Here is a 7848-nt window from a genome sequence, read left to right as displayed (position 1 = left end):
GCTCAGAAGGAGGAGAATTTGTTTTTGTTTTTTGTTTTTTACAAAAGAAATCAACCACTCTACCGTGACAGCCTATGACGAGTATCCCGTGATCTACCACACAGCCTGCAAAGGCAAACTCGGTCACCAGTACACATCGCACACAAGACACACAGTAAAGAGAAAGTCAAGATCAGGATCAAATTTCAATCCTAAGTGCCAAAAGGACATTGTTAGACATTTCTGTCAAGCATATCTTGTGGATCCCTTATCAGTGCATTTAAAATGAAGGCAGCCTGAAGAGGGAGAGAAAGGTGGGGAGGAGGTTAAGAAGGCTACTGACATTCTTCAGAGACAACACAAGACTTTCCTCTTCAAGAGAGCTTCCTTTTTAGGCACAAGTTCCCAAGTGCAGAGACAACAGTGGTTATTTAAAGCTTCTTGTCCACCAGGAAAACCAAACCAACACCAAAGCTTCTTTTTTGGACGCATCTCTACATTTGGGTTAGTAAAATTTTATTAGTCATCTATGAGCCCCAGACTTTGAGTTTGAACAAAACTTGAGAAAAGTATGATGGGGAAATGCAAAGATGATTTTCTAAAAGCAAACAAAAAGAGAGAGGAAGAGAGAAGCCTATGGATGGGTCATGGGCTGCATGAACTTGAAAGAAACATGGCGTTGATTCATGCTGTGTGTGTCTTGCCCGGAGCGCTGGCTCGCTGTGTCACAGAGTCGGGCTTGTGTGGGGACTGCTAACTCTCAGGGGCTCGGGAGCTCTCTGGGTACTGCTGCCACAGGGCAGGCGCCCTCCGTTGGCTGTGGTAGTGCTGTCATAGTCACTGTGCCACAGGGCACTGGGACTGAGGGCCGCTGGCACTAGCTGGCTGGAAGGGACCTGGGGCTACGGGGTGGCTGGAGCTCAAGGCTGGGACGGGAGGGCGGGTGGCCAGTTCCACTGGCACAGAGCGGGCTCCCCCATTGGGACTCCGGAGTGGTTTCTTTGCATACCTTTCTTTGTCATCTTTACTAACAGATGAGTCCCGTTTATCTACATCTCTATCTCTGTCATGAGCTGCAGCGGACAAGCTGCGCTCCAGTTCCCCTGGCTTCAGCCAGGGCGGAGGGGTCAGGAACGACAGAGGCGTCCGTTGCAGCCGGTTCCAGGGCTCGTGAGGGTGTCTAAAGCTCTGCACACTGGGGCCATCCTTGTGGCCAAACACTGAGTTGGGTGCTGAAATGGCGAAGTGGGGAACAAAAAGTTTGGAGAGAGATTATACGACCTGCTGTGACGGGGTACTTACCAAAGCCTTCAACAGCACCCAGAGTTAAAATGAATACATGTTATTGGGAGCTGGACGGAAAGGAGATCAACAGTCATTAGAGGAGCTCTGTCCTGCCCCTGGAGAGGCAGTGCACAGCTGTCTAAAAGTCCAACCCAAAAGCAAAAGTGCAGGTGGGCAGGGGGGCATTAAAAATGAAAGGGACCAAACAGGTGTCAGGATCACCTGATCACACATATCTAGCTCATGCAGAGGCTCTGAGCATGCAGAAGGGCGGCTGTGATGGTGTATGTCATCAACTGGGAATCCCGTCTCCTCTCCAGACCCTGCTTCCTGTCTTCTCAACATGGGCAAACTACAGTGAGCCCCCGAGACCACTCAGGACCTCGACCTGAACACACGCAGAAGCCCTCCAGGCTGTCCCTTAAAGAGCACTCATTCACTGTGAAGGTGACCTAGAGCTACACTTTAGGTCTCCTCTGCTCCCCAAATAGGAACAGACATGTCTGCAAGACCACCAGCTGCACATCCAGAGACTGCGAGGCGTCCAGGACATGTAGGGCTGGCAGCCCCTCCTACTAGAGACTAGTAGCAGAAAGCTGTAGGGCTCTCCAGGCCACAAGGACATGCCACACGTCTTGATGGCTCTGGGCCTGGTCCTGCAGTTCTTCAATGCACTGTTTCAACCCCACGAGACCCACAAGTGCTTTTTCTTCTAGTAGAGGCTATGGCCAGCCCTTGGGTGGAAGAGATGGGAGTCAACTGTTTGCAGCCATCAGCTACATCACTGTCTCTGGCCCTAGGGATGGACGGGACAGTGGCCTCCTTAAACCAGTGGCTTTGCACACGTCCACCAACTCCACTGTGTAAGCCTGCCATTGCAATTATATGACTCAAGTTCATTCCCAAGAGTATAGTTTCCTTCATCTTGGAAGGTCTGGCGTCAGAGGAGAGTCCAGGCAGGTATGGAAACCTAGAGGTACTCACTAACTGACGGGTTTCCAAGTCCCCCGAAGGCATTGCCACCAACTGCTGCTGGGCCTGTGAAGGTGGACGGCCGATTGAAAGGCTCTGCAAACAAAGGCAGGAGGAAGGTAGGGCTCAGATTCCCCCGTGGGATGGGAGCAGCGGGGTGGGGGTGGGTGGGAGAAGCAAAGCCAATCCCTGTGCCACCCACACCTGGCTTGCCTTCCTAGTGGGGTTGGTAAGTACCTGTGAGGACTGTGTCCCTGCCCTGCCTAGGGACACAGGAGCCCTGTGCTTCAAGGTGTCTTCCCGCACCTCTCCCAGGAGGGTGCTCTGCAGCCTCTCACTGGACAGAATTAAGACCACTCCTTACATTCCCAGGGGTGAAGTCCTACCATACCCTGCGTCTGCTTGGCCACATGCAGAAAATATCAGTAAATAAAGGCCACAAAACCAGGGGCCTCTGTAATATCAGCCTGTCTTTCTTCCACCTGCCGAAGGTGCCTTGGCTGCAGAAGGTGTCGATGTTTCCTCCCAGGGAGGGACAGAATGCCCTGGACTCCAAGTCCCTGAGGCACCCAGGACAAGCTGTCCCCAGCTGTCCCCCACCATTAACTCAGGGCAGAGCAGGACTAGCACAGACATACTGGCGAGGGAGGTGGTTTAGGCGGCAGTGAGTCCTGAGGTGGTGCCACATGCTGACTGGGCCCCAGTGGCGAGTGACTTATGGAGGACGGTTCCCCATGTGCTGGTAGGCGCAGCAGGAGCCACCTTGCCCCCGTGAACTCACCCAGGTGAGCAGCAGGGTTGTGGAAGTTGCTGTGATGATGAGGTGGCCCAAAAGGGGTCCCGGTGGGGTGTGCAGCACCTAGTAAGTCAAACACCACCAAGGTCAGGGCTTACAGAAAGCAGCTTCGAGGAGCAGCCTGCTTCAGCAGGCCTGGGGACCCCAGGAAGTCTGCTGGGGTGAGGCCCATGCCTGCCTGGCCCCTCTCCTCTTTCCCAGCAGGGCAGAGCCTCGCCTTGGGTGCCAGGAAGAGCCAGGTTCCTCGTGGATTCAGTAGCAAACCCCGTGCCTTCAGGGCATCCTGGTCCATGCTGAGGCTGCCTTCCTCACAGGTTCCCCCTATCTACATTTGCTTCTCAACTCTTTATCACACCTGATATGCATGCTTGTAAGTCACCTCAAATCCTTCTCCTGAGGCGGCTGGGAAAGGAAGGAAAGAAGTAAAGGGAGGACCAGATGTGCATGAGTTAGGGAAGGACAATGCTTCCATAGCTCAGGCCACTCACAGCTCATTGCCAGGGGGCATGGCCTGGAGGGGCATGGCACCGAGGGAGCTCCACCCTGCCATGTATATCAGGGATTAGTCTCTGACATTGAGATTAAAAATGGTGAATTTAACTAACATTAACTAGTAATAAATACCAGGTTAAAGTTTTATCATATAACCATTTTGGGGCAAAATTCAAGCGTAATCAGGACCTATATTTACCCATCTACCAACAATGTTCCATAATGCCTGGCATTTTGTCTAAGTTCCTATAAATAAGTGCAAATTCCCTCAAGAAAAGACAGTGAAGGAGGACTGTCCCTGGGCTGTCAGGGCCACCAGCAAAGGAGAAGTGTGGATCAGGCACTGCCTCTCAGCATCTGAAGGGACCTGGGCTGTGGTCCACCTGGTGGCTTGTTTTCCACCTGGGAGTGCAGAGAGGATCCCCCAGCTCCACAGCATGTGCATGCTCTGGGATGTTCCGAGGGCCCACCACTTGCCACCTCAACGGACTTTTGGCCACACGCTGTCTGCAGTGAAAGCTCCTGAGAGCTTCAGTGGAGACCATGCTTCACTCCACCCAGGCCCCAGGGATGCCTACAGTTCCAGAATTATCAAAGCAAAAGATGCAATTCATCTACTTTGGCTCAAATGAAAGCCAGGGAGAAATCTATTTCTCTCCAAAAACTGCTCTTAGTGTGGCCATGTCTCGGAGCCAGATTCCATGGCAACAGAGCCTTCAAATGTGACAGAACCAACAGGAAAGCCCGAGACCTCAGCAGATTCCTCTGACCCTCAAGAGTGGTCCCCTTGCTCTGGCAACAAGGCCTAGGATGAGGATTCTTGCAACTCTCTCTGCCTCCGTGGGAGACCATGTGCCCCCAACATGAGCCATGGGCGGCAGCAGGCCAGCCAGTGAAGCAGGGAGCCCATCAACACTCAAGTCCACAGTGGGCATGAAGCCACTTGTCACCAGAGTCAGCCTAGTGCTGCCAATTTTAAGTATTTACAGAAGCCAGGTGGACCACCTTCTCTATCACAGCCCAACCCTGGCAACCAGCTCAGTTGGGTTTCTTTACCATTAGATCCTGAAACACAGCCAACTGTCACAATGCAAAGCCACCCCTTGCCCGTGCATGTTCCCACAGTTCCCGGCACCCCCTTTACTTCTGACTGGCCCTTGTATCTTCCCGTCTTTCTCGGTGGCATCTGACAATCTGACATGCTGTGGGTTGCACTGGTTTGGTACACACAGCTCCAGAGTCCCTGCAGGGGAGGTCTCTTTCCCTTCCAGGTGTACCAGGATGCCATTTAGGTGGTGAGTGAGTGAGAGCACAGGGTCCAGACCTATCTGTTTGGCTACCTGAGGACCACATTTTTCACTCCATTGCCCCCTGAACTCACCAGAGGCAGAGAACAAAATTGAAGGTCGACCCAGGTCATGGGGGTGGTGGATGGCTCCAAAGAGACTGAGGCCTGGTGGTGGCTCAGGAACTCAGGCTTCAGTCCGAAGTCCAGCTTGTGTGGGTCTGACTGCATCTGCTTCTGCAGTGGCAAGGGGACAACAGAAGATGACATTCCAAGTGACTAGTAGGAGAGATTCACTCAGAGCCTGAGACCATGGGAGTGGGCTCTTGGAACGGTCCACACCTGGGCACTGGCCCTGGTGAGGGTCAAGTTTAGGAATGCTGGGAGAACCAGGTGACCCTCATGACCAGAAGCGGGTCCACCTAGGAGGGGTCAGCAGGGACTGCTGCATGGGAGTGCCTGGTTCTCACAGAAGAAGAAGCACAAAGGGCAGGCATGGAGCCTGGCTGGAGGCTGGCCTGTGGCTATTCGATCAGGGAGGGCAGCCACGTCCTGTTCACTCACCTGGTGCCCCTGAGTGGTTTACGATATTGCTGTAAAGGTCCATTTTAGAAAGTTTTAAAATAATAGTATTTTAAAGCTAATTTTATTAGGAATTCTGTGTGAATAATCTGCTGTGTAAATTAATTGTCTAATGCCTCTTAGCCATACTCTAATAGATTACAGCACATTAGTAATTGAACATTATGAAGAAATATTTGCATGCCTACAAGCTAATTTTCTAATGATCACTGTTACATATAAAAAACATAAAACAAAAAACAAGATGAAAGCAAAGTACGTGTATCAGTTTAACTAATGGGGGTGTTTCTTCTTAGGACTACTCCAATCTCTGGAGGAGGAGGAGGAGGAGGAGGAGGAAGGGGGAAGGAGGAGGAGGAGGAGGAAGGGGAGGGGGGAGGAGGAAGGGGGGGAGGAGGAGGAGGAAGGGGAGGAGGAGGAGGAGGAGGAAGGGGAGGAGGAGGAGGAGGAAGGGGAGGTGGGGGAGGAGGAGGAAGGGGAGGGGGAGGAGGGAAGCAGGAGAAAGGGGGAGGAGGAGGAGGAGGAAGGGGAGGGGGAGGAAGGGGAGGTGGGGGAGGAGGAGGTAGGGAGGAGGAGGGGAGGAGGAGGAGGAAGGGGGAGGAGGGGAGGAGGACGAGGAGGAAGGGGAGGGGGAGGAGGAGGAGGGGGAGGAGGAAGGGGAGGGGGAGGAGGAGGAAGGGGAGGAGGAGAAAAAGGAGGAGGAGGGGGAGGAGGAAGGGGAGGGGGAGGAGGAGGAAGGGGAGGAGGAGAAAAAGGAGGAGGAGGGGGAGGAGGACGAGGAAGTGGAGGAGGAGGAGGAGGAGGAAGGGGAGGGAGGAGGGGGAGGAGGAGGGGGGAGGACGAGGGAGGAGGGGGGGAAGGGGAGGGGGGAGGAGGAGGGGGGTAGGAGGAGGGGGAGGAGGGGGGGAGGAGGAGGGGGAGGAGGAGGTGGCAGCTAGTCCAGGCAGTGGCCCATGGAGATCCTCTCCTACTATGAAGTCCTGGCTTCATTTCTTTTCACCTGCCCACCCTGTTGCTGACCTTCCAGCTTACCTTCCTCTGAGGCTGTGGGCACTGGCCAGAGGCTTCCTCTAGGCTCTGGCCTCTCTCTGGAGCCAGGTAGCCCTCTCGCCTGCATGGCTTCAAGTCTGCTGGCCTTCCTATTTCTTGACAGCCTTCCTTTTGAGTCAATTCCACACCTCCCAGACAAGCACTGCCCTCCATGTCCCTCACCTCCCATGGCCTGGGACTCTGAGACCTGAGCTGAGCTGTCTTCCCCTTGTTGAGGGCTCCTTCACGGCCCAGCTGCTCTTGCCCCACCCCAGCCCTCCTCCTCCTCCTCCTGCCTGCTGCACAACAGAGAAGCTGCAGGAGAGGATCTCTGCAACAGAGCAGGGGCCCAGGAAGTGGGCTGTCCCTCAGCACCGCAGTCAGAGCCCCCTGGTCCTCGAGAGTGACTGACACCTGCTGGGAGCTCGTGCTTAGGAGCAACACCTGGGAAAACAAAGGAGCAGCGGAGCCCAAACCAAGCCTGATTCACTATCAATCTATAAAAATCTCCTGAGTACCTCCTTTAATTTGGTTGCCAAATTATTCGGTGCTAACATCGCATGGTGTACAGCACAGATCCATTAAACCAACTCAGGTCCATGAAGCCAAATGGAGGCTGGGATTGCCAGCATTTTGTGGGAGGGGAAGGTGAACAGAGCCATCTCCTGTTCAAGGGTCTTGCTGATTGAATGGGGATAATGAGAGCTGGAGTTGCCAGGGGCGTTTCTATGTAGAAGCTGCTACACAAAACATCCTTCATCACGTTCAACCAAAGGACAAAAGGAAGACATCTTGTGCCTATAGTTCTGCTGACCATGTCACCCGGAACCAGAAAGCATGAACTAATCAGCAACACCACGAGGTCCCAATTACACTGAGCGCAAAAGGAGGGAAAAGTGAGCGGAACTCACTGATATGCGGTCAGCACCAGGGGCAGGTGTCCAAAGCCAAAGGTCTCTCGGAGGTTTGTTCCTCCCTTCTAACTAGGTTCCATCTTTGCTTCTGAATCACTGAATCCTGCCATGTGACTGGCGTGTCCTCCTTGCCTATGGGCCTCAGGCTGACCCTAAATGCTGCCAGGACCTAGTCACACATGAAGAAGTGGGCGGAGAAACCTATGCTAGAATGACCTGCTTGGATGTTTCCCATCATTTTTCCAGGCTGCAAAGACCCAGGCTAAAGTGTGGACATCAGGTTCCATGTGCCTGAGCCAAGCCCCAGAACCTTCTCACGTTACCACCCGCATGCTCTCTCTCCTCCCTCCTGTGCCACAAAGGCTCTGGTCAAGCACAGACCATCTTCATCTGTATGGTGCAAATAAAAAGGACCTGCCTCAGGTGGTCCTGGCAGGTACTGACTGTCTCTTAACACTTGGATAAGTCACCAGGAAGACTGACAGATGGTAAGAGCAGGCCCAGCGTGACCTCCA

General features: G+C 53.6%; 1 pseudogene; it reads right to left on the bottom strand.

Annotated features, from left to right (window-relative positions):
- Positions 1-816: 816 nt before the first annotated feature.
- Positions 817-7848, bottom strand: part of LOC144256069 (autism susceptibility gene 2 protein-like) — a 51265-nt pseudogene continuing 44233 nt past the window's right edge.

Source organism: Urocitellus parryii, chromosome 7 (genome assembly GCF_045843805.1).
Source record: "Urocitellus parryii isolate mUroPar1 chromosome 7, mUroPar1.hap1, whole genome shotgun sequence".
Lineage (NCBI taxonomy): Eukaryota > Metazoa > Chordata > Mammalia > Rodentia > Sciuridae > Urocitellus > Urocitellus parryii.
Note: the sequence above shows the minus strand (reverse complement) of the source record. Positions and strands in the feature narration are given on the sequence as shown.